The 15,873-nt window shown below is 47.8% G+C and overlaps 1 long non-coding RNA gene across 1 annotated transcript; it reads left to right on the top strand.

The window, feature by feature from the left end:
• The first annotated feature begins 6,036 nt into the window (after positions 1-6,036).
• Positions 6,037-14,471, top strand: LOC134563308 (uncharacterized). Its single transcript, XR_010083346.1, has 3 exons — positions 6,037-6,158; positions 9,267-9,420; positions 13,030-14,471. It is a non-coding gene; the product is annotated as an uncharacterized LOC134563308 (long non-coding RNA).
• Positions 14,472-15,873: the final 1,402 nt, after the last annotated feature.

The raw sequence follows: 15,873 nt of genomic DNA, 5'->3' as shown, positions 1-15,873 counted from the left end.
AGGGTCACCACATCTCTGCCAGATGAGGCCACTTCTGTATTTTTTGCCTTGGCTGCCAGCAGGTCGTTCCAGGAGGGAGATGTTCATGGACAGGCCACCAGGAAAGCACAAGTAACTGCTGGAGCACAGCTCACACCTCTGCCCTGGGACAGGGCAGGTGTTGCACAACACCTTCCTCAGGCCGAGAGGAGCCACCAAAACCAGGGCAGGGATTTCCTTCTGAGGAGTATCACGGCCTTGCCTAAATCCTCACCACACACAAGGACCTAAATTCAGATAATTTGGTCACTGCATTGCAGTATGGGCCTCCACATGCAGTTATTCCTCAGATTGCAGATAAATGTACCCAGGAAAGTGTGGGGTTTGTTGTTAATATTCTACATGGCAATCTGCTGACAAAGGTCCTCTGGGCCAAAGCAGACCTTGCCAATCTCCAGCTGCAGGAAACATCCACACACCTGTGCTAGGAAACATCTCCTTTGGTTTATCTCCTATGTGGATGTCTACCTCTAAGCTTTTCAACCTAAACATTCTTATTTTTTTACAATTCCTATCTGTCTAACCAGTCTGGGCAATGGAGACTTGCACACAATTCATCCTGGAGCTGGCATCTAAACCAGAACAGATGAATCGTGTCTTAAATTTACTTGTTTCAATCCACTGGCTGAAGGAGGGACCTGGGACAATGAGTTCAGAGACAGACAGTGGTGCTGGAGCCATCTGAGGAGAGGTGAGAGAGATGCAATCTCTGTTTTCTGACCCATCCCCACCTTCACCTGTGTGAATGGACAGGGCAGAGCTGCACACACAGCTCGGGGGGGATCCCCTCCAAGCTCACACTGGTGGGCACTGGAGGGCTGCTGTGGGTGGGGGTGAACAGCTCGCTGCCACCTGGAAGCCAGGCTGAGAACCAGAAGCAGAGGGGAAGATGTGAGACCTTGATTAATGATGATTTGAGTGCCTGCTCTCTACTAGGGGCTCCTCATCAGCAGATCTCAGCGTGTCTCACGAGGCCATCAGTGTCTGAGGAGTTACCTGTGATTGCTCTGCAGCCAAACAAGTCTATGGAGACCCAGTCCAAACTGGCACCACGTGTGTCTCCTGAGCAGACCAGACTCCAACCAGCCTTCAAATGCATCATTCTGGAGTCAGATCTGGAAGTTCTCTGGATAAAAATTCAGAGGCAGGTCTGGGAGCAAACTAGGGATGGCCTGAGGCACAAGACACATGCTAGGGACAACTTCACGTGGGGTTTCTCTTTTTTTTCCTCTTCCATGCCAATCTCCTGGCCTTTTCTCTACCTCCATCTCTACCTGCCATCTCTCTGCCTGTTCTCACCCTCCTCTCACTGAAATGCTTGTTGGCTGGTTGTGGACTCAGACTGGAGAAAAGACATTTCCCTTTGAGAACAGGCTCTCCTCGGGCTGTCCAGTGGTTTTGAACTTCACCTTCTCCCTGTGAGTGGCATAAAATTTTAGCGCATCAGATGAAAAGCCTCATTTAAAACCAGCATGACCTGGGGCCCTCTGTGCATCCCAGAGCCCTGCCTGCCTTGCCACGTGTGTGCTTCCCTTGCAGCCCAGGGTTCCAGAGGCATTCCCAACACCCAAGCAACACTCAGCAGATCCAAAGTGTGTTTGCACAACTGCTGCAGCTGCCCGGGCCCCCGTGGCCAGGCAAACATGCACAGAGCCTGTTGCACACCCAGAGTTCAGCTGTGGGAACCACCAGCAGCCCACTGGAGCCATCCAAGCCTGTGGAAAACCTGGCAAGGTGAATGCAATCCGGAAAAGTGCCTTTCTTCATCAGCTCCTTTGTGCTTATCGATTGGAATATTAATAAAAACTTGTTCAAAGCTCCCTCAGCTTCCCAGATTACTTGGGAATAGTCCAAGGCTTCAGCCCCAGCCACGTTTGTAATGAGGGGACTTGGGGATCAAAAGCATTTTAAAATGGCCTTGCTAATCAATCATCAACAATTGGGTAAATTAAGCCCTGCAGTCTTTCCTCTGCGAGCGAGGGATCTGCTGGACGTGTCCTTAATGAGCAGATTCCTATCCCCTTAATATTCCCTAATACCTTTCTGGAGGAAATGAACCGCAGGGAGACTTTGTTGGTGGAATGAGAGGAATGCAGATAACCGTGGGCCTCTGCTTTCTCACACTGAGGGCTGAGAAAACCCCGGCTGGGCAAGGGATGTTGGGCACGGCAGGGCAATTTCCTTCCCCAGATCCTGATAACGCTCCTGATAACTCCTTTACCCACTGCCACTGCCAAAAGCAAGTGTTTGTTTTCCTTCTCATGGCCAAGCTGAGCCCTTTCCTTACTCATCTCCTCCAAGGACCGTGTCCATCTGTGCCTTCGAGGATCATGCCCATCTGTGCTGAGGGCTTGTTTCCTAAACCCACCAGGGAGAGGAGCACATGCCCAAGGTAGTGGCCCTGGAAGCAGATTCCTGGTAATTATTAACACCCAAGAGGCAATGCAAATATCCCAGGGAGGCAGTGAAGCTTGGCTCATCCTGGGGTTTTACTGGGATTGCTGGCGTTCGTCACCTTTTTCCACAGCAGGAGGCATGGCTCATTCTCCAGCTCCCTCTGGGAGGCCTTCAGTGAGTCCCTCTGGGGCTCAACTTGTGCCAGGGGAGGTTTAGATGAGATATATGAAAAAAAATTCTTCACTGAAAGGGCGGTCAGGCCTTGCAAAAGGCTGCCCAGGAAAGTGGTGGAATCACCATCCCTGGAAGTTTCAAAAGCTGTGTGGATGTGGCACTTGGGGACAGGGTTTTGTGGTGAGCAGGGTGGTGCTGGACCAATGGTTGGACTCGATGACCTTTGAGGTCTTTTCCAGCCTTAGTGATCCAATGATTCTCTGACTTAAGGCACGGGACATGCCCCCTGTGTGTCTTCCTCTCTTCCTGTGTCACATTTTACTTTTATTTTTGGTCTTCAGTTGGTTGAGAAGGGGTCAGGAAGAGTTTTGTGGCCTGTAGTAGGTCTTGGCTATGGGATGATGGGTTCTGCAGGCCTTCTGTGCCCACAGAGACCTCTCACACTACTGTAACCCTAAACTAAAACCCTAAACTACTGTAACCCACCCTAAAAATCAAGACACCAGCACTTTTTGGCAAGTTTCAGGACAGGGGGAACTTCTAAGCATGGAAATCATACCCATGAACAAGCAGTGGCTGTGTGGAAAAGGATGGGGCTCATGAGGAGGTGCTCTGGTAAATTCAGGTGGATGCAGGCACAAATAACTTGGAGCCTTTGGGCACTCACTGGAAGATCACCAAATTATGTGTAGGGAAATTGTGTTGTTCCTGCCCACTGGGATTGTCCTGGTCAGAACACCAGGAGAGGGCTCAAGCTCGGAGTTCCATTGCAGGGATGTTTTCCAGCTGGAGGGAGCACACGGTGCAGGCAGAGGATTTCAAGGAGATCTCATCCCTCCAAAGGGAGTCCAGCTAGGCAGTGTTTCACCTCTCAAATTGCACAGCAATTAGCACATTTCACACCCTCTGGGAGCCAGGGTGGGAAGGAGGAGAGAATCCCAGCTGGGATGGAGAGCCCAGGCACTGCTGTGGCCTCCTCCTGCCTTTCCTGAAGCATCCGTGGTCTCCTCCTCGTGCAGAGCCACTCAGAATAAAAGGGGATTTATGAGATTGTGTCCACAGGCAGCTAAAGCCGCTATCGATTACTGCAAGGCTCTTAAATGAGAGTAATTCACAGCCCTCTTCAGTTTGGAAGGCAAGCTCTAATTTAATATCATTATGTCTTCATGCCCCCACACATTCCACTGTCTCATTCACTGAGCTTTTATTGGGCTCTGGATAATTTATGGCTAGATATACTGCCTTTTATCTGACCTATTTTTAGCTATTCTTGCTTTTTACATATTTTTTTCCCCTGCCATCACAACTGGCAATTAAAGTAAAAAGATTAAAAAAAAAAAAAAAGATTAAGTTCCACCCAGCTTTAACCTTTATTTCTTCTCTTTTGTGTGCTGGAGGATGCTTTTGTTATTGCCACAGCATTTTGAAGACAGGAGTTAACAATAAAAACAAGTCTCCCAGATTTTCTTTCTTTTTTTCTTCATTTCAACCAAGTGCAAACAACTTCAACCCAGTGACTGAGTACTTCTAACTCATTCAATTTTCCTTCTGTAATTGAGGTCCAGAAACTTTCAGAGACTTTTCCTGCAAGAATTCAGTTGTCCTCAGTCCTCAAGAGCTTCAAAGGAGGTTGAGGATTGGCACCCCCAAGGTTGCACCCCAAAGTTTCCAAAGCTCTTTGATTCAGAAGGAAAAACAAGGAGAACTTGTACCTAGGGATCTGTGTGGGTGTGCTTTTTTATTTTTTTAATAAGGAATGTTTGGTTTCCGATCATATAAATATAAATAATGTTTTCAGGTTTATGATTAAATTCTATTGGAACAGAATAGATACTGTACATAGTTTTATTTATGACTGACATGTTATTATTTAAATGTTGCATACTTGAATGTCTCAAACATTGGAATGATTTATCTGAAACAGCTGAAGAAATTAAAGAAATGTTTCAGACTTTGAAGGCTGAAGATGTCCCTGTGCCCCTGAACCTTTGTTCACTTTTTCCAGTAATAACAGTTGATCTGCCTTTAAAAAAAGCAGCCAAGCCACTCCAGATATCTATTTTTCATGCTGTTTGGATTACAAGTGAGGCCACATGATGGTGTAAATCACTCCCACTGACTTCAAAGCTCTTATCTCCCAAGCTTTTTTCCACTAAAAATTTTGCTCCATCCAATCTCTCCATGGGGAAGGGTTTGGCCTTTTGCTCCCTGGCTGCAAACCCTGGGTGCTGCATCCCCTGAGTTCTCCTCTGCTCTCCAGGGACAAACCAGGGTTTTCCTGGGCTGGGATGCAGCTCCTGGGGTTGGTGGATGGAGAGGAGGGTGGTGGCCCTGCTGTGGCACTGCGGGGACAGGCAGCCCAAGGGGGACACACAGTTTGGCCCAGGGCACTGTGTCACCCCCACAGGAGGGACTTGCACGCTGTGGGTGGAGTTGGACCTTGCTTGGACACACAAAATTTGCCGTAGGATGGGGAAATTTTGCTGGGATCCAAATCACCTGCAAGGGCTTTACAGTTTTAGCAGAACTCATTCATGAGAAAGTTTTCTCTTGCTGGATGCAGCTCGAGGCACTCAGAAACATTTCCTTTGGTTGAGGACTTTTAGAGAGTTTGGCACTGCTCCCCTCTTCACCTTTTCTGTTCACTCCCCACCTCTGTAAACTGAGACAAACCCCAAGTTGTGGAATGTCTCACTTCAGGCCTCCCACATTTACTTGCAAAAAGTTCAGCTATTCTGAGGCTTTTCTGATATTGTTAAGAAAAATGTCATTATGTTGATATTTCCTGCATACAACAATTCCAGTTTCTGGATGTATTTTTAGACACATTTTGTTCATAACTATTAGATCACTGTCATGTTTCTTTTTTTTTCCCCTCTGCATTTCTGTTAAATTAAGAATTACTTCATTCTATTTCTAAAAACACACATAGCTTAGCGTGACACTATAAATATTACTTGTAATTAACTCTGATATTGATATAATTATCCCAGACAAATAGAAGAGTGTTAATTAAATAACTGAACACATACAACTTCCCAAGTGCCAAAAATCCATCGTTTAACTCAAACTCGTGGTGAGCCAGGGCTTGACTTCCTCAGGTGGCTGACCCAGGCTGTGGATCCACCCTGGATGTGGCAGAAATCCCCACGGGATTCCTGGCTCATCCCAGCCCCGTGCAGGAACACAAGGGATGCTGCACTGGTGTTTTGTGTTGGAGCTGCACCTTCCCACACGTGACAATGGTGACAGTGGCACTAAGGAGAGGCACTAAGGATCACGAGGCAGATCTCCCTCTCTGCAGCCAACACGGAAAAATCATGAGACTGGATTTGGAAAAAAACCACAGGGCTTTAAAGACCATGCGTGTTAGTTGTTTTCACAGATGAGTTTCCTTCAAGCGGCTTTCTCCAGTCACGAGGGAGAGAGAAACTTCTTTTTTTTTTTTGATTTAAGAAGAGAAAAAAAGTCTTTAAACTGCTAAATAATCACCAGGCTCCAGGAGCTAGGGATTTTGAGCAGGCACTGCATGAAGCCATGGGTGGAAGGTAAGTTTTAAAGGGTATATTTTGTGCTTGAGTCACGCTGCTGCTCTCCAATCACCATACACAGAGAAGAAAATAACAGAGAAGAAATCTAACATAAACACTCTAATCCCACAACACTAAAATATGAGGAGGAAAATATGTGGCAAGAGTTTACTCTTGTGTCTGCCTGCTTATTGTGTTTGCCTGCTTGTGAGACACTGTGCTGGCTATTGTATCAACCCTCGGGCAAAATCTTTCCTAGCTGGAATACACAGCAAAAACACTATAAATAAATAATGTGAGGGGCTTTAAAAAAAAAATACAACCTTAAGTCACCTGATACCATCTGATTAGGACATCCAGCTGCTGTATTTAAACAAAAGGGGAAAAAAATTATGAGTATTTTATCACTGAAGTTAATGTGGAGTTAGTTTGGAGATCTCCTTAGGACAGAGGAGCTCCCCAACAGCAGCACTTGCTGCAATCTGTGCCCTGCAGAAAACTCAGGGATGTAGAAAAGGGAGTGAAAAAAGTACTGTGTGCCTTGGGTCATCAGAAGGGCTCTTTTTAGGTTAAATGGTGCTGTCCTCATAGCTTGTATGGGCCATTTTTAGGATATATGGTGCTGTCCTGCTGGGTTATGCAGGCCCTTGCAGGATGCATGGCTCTTGCCCTGGGGGTCATGTGGGATTTTAAGGATATATGGTGCTTGTCTGCTTGGTTTTACCGAGGTGCAGGGGTGAGCAGAGCTCTTGCACACCAGTGTCACCCAGATACAGTGGTGCCAGGACAGAAAAACCACAGCCACACCAACTCCAAGCCTCCCAGCTGCCCCAAAAGCTGATTTTTGAGTGCTCCAGTTGCAGGGCAGGCTGGTGGCAAGGAAAATGGAGTGGGTTTGGATTTGTAAAGTCATAAAATCACCAAGGTTGGAAAAGGCCTCTGAGATCTTGGAGTCCAGCAGAATTTTCCCTGGAAATCAGAGCAGGTCAGGCCCCACCAGGGGCAGGAGGAGGGCTGGGCTGTGCTCACCACTGTGACAAGTGCACACGTGCTCTGCAGGGAGAGGAAGCTCACCAAAATCCATAAATTAAGGGGATCTTTTATCACCTTTAAATCAACAATGCCCTGGCACACAACACACTCGGATATCTCCAAAACAGCATAAATAATAAATGCAAACAGCAGCAATTTCTCAGTGCAGTGGGGTTGGGCTGGATCAGTATCGATCCCTCTTTATAACTACATATTGTCACAGACAAAAAAATAACACATTCCTTACTCACAGAGTGGTTAATTACTGCCTGGAACAAATCAATATTAACTGGCCAAGAAATATAACCCACTAGGTGTCTTTAAAGTGAAGCAGTTAATGTGATCTTTCCAGGAATTATTTTGGAGGGGGGGCATTATTTACATTTCTAAGTGGGAGGAATTTGGGTCAAAGAAACCTGTGGTACTGATAACAAGCACTTCGTTAACTAATTAAGCTGATAAAGCAGCTCAGTGACTGGTATAGTTCACTGAAAGTTCAGATTTAAGCTGACCAGAAATGCAATTCTCAGAAAAATTTGAAGAGAACCAATCAATTAATAAGGAAAAAAACTTGCTGACGAAAGCATTTCTTGTAGCTGGGAACTAAGGGAGTTCTTTGGACTTTGAAAGATTTGAAACACTTGTGAAAGGTAGAATTAGGAAAACACTAAAACCAAGAAACCAATTGTAAGTGATTTTTTTTTCTTTGATTTTATAATACTCAAAGGCAAATATCAGATTTTATTGAACATAATTCCTACAGACTCTTTTTTTAAATTTTATTTTTAAATTGTTATTTTAGACAATTCAACAAAAACTGACGCAAATCTGCACGGCATTTCTGGATAGCTGAATTTCCTTTTTTTTTTCCCCTAAAAAAAGGTTTGGTAAAAAAAACTGGCACTGCAGTTTAGAAGTGTTTGAATAAGAGAGAGCAGAACCTTGTGTTCCTTTCCTCCTGAAGTGTCCCTGTGCTTTGTGCTGAGGATATTATTAGGACATTGCTGTCCTACAGGAAAAAAATCCCAAACTGAGCTCAGGGCCTCACCGAGTGCCTTTGCAAAGGAAGATTTTCTTCAAAGCCCTTCAGAAGGGGGGATTGAAAGGATGGAATTGAGGGGGAGGAGAGGACAAAACCCATCCTGTGGCAGAGCCACGTGCTCCTGACACAGACAGGATGCTCCTCCCTGAACTTCAGGTACCCTCAAGCTGTCTGGCATCCATTGCCCCCAGACTCACTTTATGATTAATGAAGAAAAATAGACACTTCTAGGATGAGGTTTTTCTGCCCTAAATTATAGATTCAGGAGAAGAAACCCAGGCTGGGCTCATTGACCGTGGAGTTAACCCAGAGTGGTTTGCTCTTCTCCATGTTTGGGTCCAGGAGCAGCAGATGGAGCTGCTCTTTGCATCCCCTCACCTCTTCCTGCTCAGGGCCTTTTATCTGGGAATGCTTCAAAAAGCTCATCACCTCTGGCTGAGTTACAGTCTATCAGCCAGAAAAACATCCAGACGTGATTTAAGGGCTTTGTGTGCAGTTGTAAGGAAGCACTTTCACTGGTTAATCACTCGTGCTGTTAAAAATTGCATTTTATTCCTCCTTTTTCTGGCTCTGCCTCTCACCCTCTGCTCACTGCCCAGCAAGGGCTACCTGTCCTCCAAAACCTGTTCCCTGCACAGATACTGTCAGATACAGCAATATTAAGATATTCAAGGCCTTGTAATTTTCTGTTGGAGAAGCCAAGTGGACCAAACTACTCAATTCTTTACTCCTACTTTAAAGCAAATGGCTGCTCCCAAAAAGCCTCAGAGGTCTGGGTTTGGTCCTTTTCCAGGGGCTAGAGGCACTTTTAGCACCCTGCCAAATGGCTGGAGCCCTTGGGTCTTCCATGTGCATGAAAACCTTGAACCTCAAGTAAAGTGAAGGACATAGACCTTTTTCACAGCCAAGCTGGAAATTCGGGTTTTCATTTATAAGACCAGCAAAAGCAGCAGGAGATCCCAGATTAGGAGCCATTTTCCAGCTTGTCCATTTTAACTGGCACATGCCAATCACAGAAACCTCTGAGAACTGCTGTGAATTCTGTTCTTCAGGTTTCACCACGCAGCCTCAGGTCCAGCCCACCCAGAAACTGCTTCTGAGGCACCAAGAGCACCTGGTGATCCAGCACTGCCTTGGTGACGTGTCCCAGGAAGCCCCAAAACGTGATCCAGCCCTTTCCATGGGGGTCTCAGGGGGAAATGCAAGGTGAGTGGTTTGCCAGCACAGACAACACTCAGGGTGTGATGTGAAAGCAAAAACTGACTTGTGAAAGCCAGCATGGAGCAAAACAGGCTGGAAATCCTGGTTTATCCCAACCTTCTACAGGGGCAGCTGCAGTTCTGTGCTGCACCACACTCAGCTCCACAGCAGATGGTGGGGAAGGCTCTGTCTGCCTGTCCTGGGTGTGAGCAGCCTCCCAAATGCTTCCCTGTGTCATTCCCTGCCCCAGCCTCCCAAAATGCTTCCCTGTGTCATTCCCTGACCCAGCCTCCCAAAGTGCTTCCCTGTGTCATTCCCTGACCCAGCCTCCCTTCCCTCTGTCATTCCCTGAGCACTGCACGATCAGCACTGCCCTGGCAGGTGCTGGGCTGGTAAACAGAGCACTTGGGCATTGCCTAGTGATGTCCTGGCACACGCTCCAGAGTCCTGCCTTTTGGATAAATACCTTGTTTTTCTCAGGTTTCTAAAGAGCAAAGAAATAGTTCGGCCTCTGTTTAGTGACAGTGGCCAAAGGGACACTCAGACACTTGTGTCCATGGTTGCTTCTCTGCATTTTGTGCTCCTGCACAGTCACTGGAGGTGTCCAGCCAAGAAATTGCAGTGCTCTGGTAAAATAATTCTTGGAGTATGTGAGGTAACAAGAGCCTTTGTGAACTCGAATCCCAGATGTTCCTCAAACTTTTGTTCTCGGACACAAAGGTTGATGTGGAGTCCAGGTGGGAGGGAATCTCCCCTCTGCACCAGAGAAGGGAAACCAAGGGCCAAGGAGAGGAACAGGAGCAAAGCAGGGGTGAGGATGCAGCTGAACATCCCCTGCTGCAGAGATGGGCTGAAGGGGCTGGAGCCCAGCAGCCTGGTGGCTCTGCAGAAGCTGCATCCCTGACCTGGGGAAAAGGGAACAAATGAATGAGTAAGAGACTTGCCCAATCTGCACAGTGCTGGGACAGGCTCACATCCAAACTCCTCCTGCCCAGACTGGGGTGTGGGTGAGGTGCAGGGTTCTGGTTTGAGCTGCTCTCGAGCAAAGACGTCAGGCACGCTGGCTCAAGGCTTTCTTTTTTACTGCAATGCGGCCTGCCAAATCAGCTGAGCTGGGAAAACAATCTATAATTGACTACAGAGGCATGAGGTTATAATGATTTACTCCTGTTCTGAAGCATGCACGTAACCTCTGCCAATTAGCCAAAAGTTAGAAAGATTTTTAATGACAAAACATCCAGAGGAGGAGGCACTTGGGCGGGGTGGGAGGAATTGTGACTGCAAATTAGCAAAGTCTGAGCTACGAGTCATGGGAGCTGGAGGTCTAATGATCAAAGAGGAGAAGGTACAGTGAATAGATTTTCCATTTGGAAATGGGAGGCAGCCTGGAGATGGTTAGAGGGTTTTCCTTGCTGGGTTGGAGGCCTGGTGCTGTGCCTTTCTTTCCTCACCATCACCAACACTGTGGTTCAGGGGAGCAGAAGCAGATTTAGGAATGGACATCTGTCCTGTCCCGTGGGAAATGTGAGGGCTGAGGCCTGGGGCAATGCCAGGGCCAGCCCTGTGTTGGGACAAGACCAGCTGGCCCCAAGGAGCAGTGCCAGCATGGCAGCAGCCAGTTGGAGATTCTTATTAACAGGGCAAGGGAATAACTCTTCTCCACACAACCTGAGGAGGCAAAGTAGCTTGGAGTGAGAAATTCCATGTTGAATACAGATAGAAATTACTTGCAAGTGCCATTACCTGGGACCCAGGGAGGACACAAATGTCCTGCTTCTCCTCCCATCCCTCCCTCTCTCCTCTCCCTCACTCCCAGCTCTGCTGTCCTCCCTCTTCCCTTGAGGCTGCTGGACTCCACTGTGAGTGGCTTCAGGGAGAAAACTGACTTTGCCAGGAAAAAACACAAGAATAGGTTTTTTCCAACGTCAAGAGTTGAACTGGCTCAGCCAAACCTTGAAGGAAAGATCTGGGCTGGGCTGCCTGGTGTGGGCAGTGGAAGAGGATCAGGTGCCCACAAAACCTCATGGAGATTTGCTGCTGTCATCATTGCAGGGCAGGCAGGGAAGAAGCTGGGTGAAGGCCAGAAAGCCTGTGGTTCCTCTTATTGGAGTCTGGTTTCTATTTCTTCACAGAATCACAGAATGGTTTGGGTTGGAAGGGACCTTAAAGATCACCTTTTTCCAATCCCCTGCCATGGGCAGGGACACTGTGCGTCCTGGGATGCAATTCTAAGGAAGCTGAAGAAAAGAGCTTTGCTATAATAACCAGATCCCTGAGCCACTTGGTGCAGTGAGTGCAAGAGAGAACCTGCCCACTCCAAGGCCTCTGAGATCCCATTCTCCTGAACAGCCACGAAATCAATGGTCTTAGCTGGCTATTGATTGGAGCCAGTGGGTGTAAATCTGACCTTGACCCTCTTTAATCTTGATGGATTGGCCACAACTTCATCAGCACAGAGCTCTGAGGTTGGACTTTGGGAGCCTGGGTTTGACAGCATGTGCTGTATTCTCTGGTTTTTGGATCCAGCTGTGCTGGAATCATAAATCACAGCTTTGCACTTCAGATGTTCACATCTCCATATACGTAACAAGTAAATCTATAGCAATTGTTGCCATATACTCAGACCAGGGTACATAAAAAAGGAGTGATTCCAGCTTCTGGCCCTTCCACATCAAAAGAGCTGCAGATTTAGGATAGATTGGATACAGGTGCAGGATCCTGACAGTGTGCAAAGTGGTGAGAGGAGTTTTGTGTTTGCTGCATGCACCGCACTCCCCACTTGGCCATGGCAGCCACTGCTGCCTCTGGCAGAGCCCACAGAGACTTAAAGATCTGACGCACTTAGACAAGGAAAGGAAATATCTGATGCCTTGTTCTCCTCGTGAAATCAGCCCAAGCTTAAAAGAGGAGAAACCAAGCCAGCTACTCTGCTCAAGATAGGGAGCCCTTTCCTTCAGCTCTCCTGGCTCTTTTCACTCCACCTCTCGTGTTTACTATCACATTGGGCACAAACATATTTGTTGCTAGGAGGAGTCCCGGGCAAGATTAGCTATCTGGAGAGCCAGAGCACAGCAGGCTCCACGCAGGGATTGCTTCAACTGGAAATTTAGGGCTGAGGGGAGAGAGGGCTCAGCACCAGATCCATGTGGAGGAGTCAGGCTCTGAGCAGTGACACCAGAGGAGCAGTGTCAGTGAAGCCTGCTGGACAGAAATAATTCCCTTGGCAGTAGGTTAGGGGAGAAAACACACGGAAGGGAAAGTGGGCAGCATGTTGCCTCTTTATTATCTTGTGAAAGAAAATTTATATCATAACCCAGGAAGGCCAAAAGCCCTATGGGACATATTTGCACAAGTTTTCATGGCCTTCTGCCTACGTCCAGAGCAATCTGGGCTCATGGGGGGAGTAACTCTGCCCTGGCACAGCACCTTGGCCTTGGCTTTCACAGGTGCCCGGCCCAAGATGTGAGCTGGTCCTCTCCTGGTGTTGTGTTCCCCAGCTGCAAAAACTCCCCCGAATTTCAAAGGCTGCAGAAATTCCAGCCTCTGTTCCAAGCGTGTTTGTTTTCTTTGGGTCCCTCTCCCTAACTAATTTGCTGTTGTGTTTATTGGAAATAGGAGACACATTCTTGACGAAGTGGGAAGCGCTGTGTTTAATGGAGCCCTCCGAGAAGGTTAGAGCAGGAGCATTTCTTGAACAAACAAGGCTGGCACTGCACCATAATCTTGAGGCTGAAATGAATCACGGGCTCCAGATAGCGGTGGGGACTGTGACACGTGCAATTTGCATCAGACCTTCACTAAACAATCGTCGGAGGGGCGATGAATATAAAGGAGGCTTGGCTGTTATCAGCTTTGATCGCAGAAGCACTCACAGGAAAAAATTATTAAGCATCTACATGAGCAAAACTCTTTGTCTTCTTCAGTTGAATTGCTACTTTCATTTGTCTTTAATAACATGGTATTTGCTCACTCTCAGACAGCCGTTTGCAAGGTTGTTCAAATCCAAGGCTAATTTGCTCAGGCGCTTGGCTCTCCCAGAGTGATCACTGAAACTCCTGGTACACACAGTACTTTTCTTGAATGTTAAAGCATTTAAAGCTTTTTTTTTTTTTAATATTTTTTTTCCCTTATCCGTGCCTTGAGTAAGTATTTACACCTAGTCAGAGACAGCATATAAACAAGTTAATGTTTCGACTGGGGAATGTTTTACACCTCGTTACACAGGTGGAAATGGGGCCTGCACAGAGCAGGGCCAGGCTGTTTCCAGTAGGTCATTTTCTTGTTTTGGTCAGCCCTTATTTTAGGCCAGCCCTGCCCCACAGAGGTATGTGCAACCACGCCACTGGGTCCTGCCTATTTCTGGGGGCTGCTGCTGAGTTTGCATCACACCAAGCCTGGAGTTATTTCCAACCCAGCTTTGGCCATGGAGCAAAAGCAAATGGCTCTCCATGGACGGCCCCTTGTGGGGGCACCAGCTTGGAAATCCCACCAGAGAAAATTGTCACAGGTGGGTCAAGGGCCTGTCTTGCCCACAGTAGGGCCAAAACTCATCTGATTTTTGCAGTCTCTCTTTGCACCACATTTGGGCACCATCCCTTTGAACACTGGGGTCTGCAGCTGCTGATCAGGCCTTGGGCTGGTATTTTTGGCCAGAGGATGCAAGCCTGCTTTGAGTGGTAAATCTGTGGTGTGGGTTGTGGCCACTGAACAGCTGGTCTCCTTCTTCCTGCCTTTGGGAATGACAAGAAAGCCTCGAGCCAGAAGGGATCATTGTATTCTCTCCTGCATGCTCCAGGACCCAGCAGACCCCATCTGTCTGAGGTTCAGCACCCAGGAACTGGTGGCATGACCAGGAAATGCTCTGCCAGGAGATGGACCATGGTCCACTCCCCAGAGTGGTTTTAACCTTCACAGTTCAGGGGAATACACGAATGCTTTTCCCCGGCTGGTGTTTGACTGGCTGTGCACTCCAGCACCACTTCTTGCTATGGCTTCTCTGACAGATTAAAGACATACTTAATACCTGTTTTTGTTTTGGTTGTGTTCAAGACAAGGTAATTGTGAGCTTGTCCTCTCCCTCTTCTTCCTGGTATACTAACCAGCCCGAGCTGTGGAGTCTCGCACAAGCCATTCCTTTCAGCTCATGTATCATTTTTGTGGCTGTTTTTGGCACCTTCCTCAATTTTTCAACTTCCTTCTGAAAACGTGGGCATCGGAACAGTACTCCATGTTCCAGCCTGGGGCCCAGCAGCTCTGACACTGTCTAATCAGCAGGACCATTTCCAGTGTCAGAGCCTCAGAGGAGGGAGAGGGGGAGGGAGGAGGAGTCCTTGGCAGCAAGCTGCGCTTCATCGAGGGCCCTCTGCTTTGGGATTCACACTATTTTCCCAGCTACAGAAACCAGCCTCTGCCAGAGCAGATCTGTTTCCACAAGCTGTCTCCTCGAAGTGCAAGAAGACCTTGTCTTGTATCCTCCAGGACTCCTGATTGTGCTGCCCTGGGCTTCAGCTGGTTTGGTGTTTGCCTCTGCATCGTGCAAATATGTACACGGAAGGCCTGACAGCCACCTTTCACAAGCCTTAAAAATCAACATTCTGGCCTAATCCTGCTCTCCTCTGCCTCCTGGCTCTGTAACAGGTGAGCCTGAGCTGCCCTGACTCTCAGGATGCTGGCCTGAGGCACATTTGTGCCCATCTGTGTGGAGGCTGCACGGCTCACAGCAGAGCACCAGGTTATTTATAGCAGTTCCCATGTCCTCAGCAGCTCTCTCTTTCGAGGATGGTGTCACCATTGCTGTGCTGCCCCTGTCACAGGGCCAGGGCCTTGCTCTCACACCAGTTTCAAGCCACCCTGGCAGCACAGGAACAGATGATTGTGTGGTTGTTGGCATCCCCGTGCCCATCAGGGAGGCAGGGAGTGCAAAGGTGCCTGTGCAAGCCATCTGCAGCGACAGCCTCTCCATTCCTCGCTGCCCAAGCAGGGCTTCTCATCACAGATGGACTAAATCCCAAGGTCCTGTGCTTTGCTTTTGGCCCTGCTGCACTTCTGCAGCTCCTCCTGAATTCTCGTGATCACACCCAGGAGCTGATACCTCCACCAGGACTCGAGGTAAAGGAGGTGTCTTTGATAAATTATCTTTTTATTCCCTGAGCCTAAGACTTCCAGGCTGCCATGCAGAAAATCAGGCTTTCCACAGTGCTACATATTTAATCAGTGCATGAAAAGGCAACTCATCCAGAAGGACAAGCAGGGAAGTTCCTCCCAACTCTGTCCTTGTGGCTGCCTCCACAGGCAAGGCTGCATGGCTCTGCAAAGCAATAGATCACCCCAGCAAAGCAAGTGAAGTAATGTCTTATTGCAAGAGCCAGGCCTTTCCAGTGCTTTCCTAGAATGGAAAACACTTTCAAACTTCGTTTCCTGAACACCACCCTATTCATTAGTAAAGTCATGGATCACCTT

Source organism: Prinia subflava, chromosome 1 (assembly GCF_021018805.1).
Source record: "Prinia subflava isolate CZ2003 ecotype Zambia chromosome 1, Cam_Psub_1.2, whole genome shotgun sequence".
NCBI classification, from domain to species: Eukaryota; Metazoa; Chordata; class Aves; order Passeriformes; family Cisticolidae; genus Prinia; species Prinia subflava.
Note: the sequence above shows the minus strand (reverse complement) of the source record. Positions and strands in the feature narration are given on the sequence as shown.